We start from the raw sequence: 555 nt of genomic DNA on the forward strand, positions 1-555 counted from the left end.
CCTATTTTGGTCATGTTGTCAGAAGGGACCATTCCCTGGAGAAGGATGTCATGCTTGGTAGGGTAGAGGGCCGACGAAAGAGGGGGAGGCCTTCAATGAGATGGATTGACACTGTGGCTGTGATGATGGGCTCAAGTATAGCAGGGATCGTGGAGCTGGCGTGGGACCGGGCAGTGTTTCATTCTGCTGTACATGGGGTCGCTATGAGTTGGAAATAACTCAACGGCACCTAATGACAACAACAACATATTTTTTTGGGGAAGGGTCAGTGGTTTGAACACACCAGCCACTCCATGGGAGAAAGATGAGGCAGTCTACTTCTGTAATGTATCCCTAAGTTATTAAATAAGGACATTTTTCTACACAACCACAATGTCATTCATTATCATACCTAACAAGATTAACAATAATTCATTTGATTTGATTTTCAATGGCTTGCTACTATCCAATATATGGCTAGACCCTAACATTCTTAATCAGTTCCCTGTTGATGGACATTGAGGATGTTTCCATTTTTCACCAAGGCAGCAAACTATGCTGGAATAATCATTCCTA

The sequence above is a fragment of the Orycteropus afer genome, unplaced genomic scaffold (assembly GCF_000298275.1).
Source record: "Orycteropus afer afer isolate SDZICR_OR568_19922 unplaced genomic scaffold, OryAfe1.0 scaffold00501, whole genome shotgun sequence".
NCBI classification, from domain to species: domain Eukaryota; kingdom Metazoa; phylum Chordata; class Mammalia; order Tubulidentata; family Orycteropodidae; genus Orycteropus; species Orycteropus afer.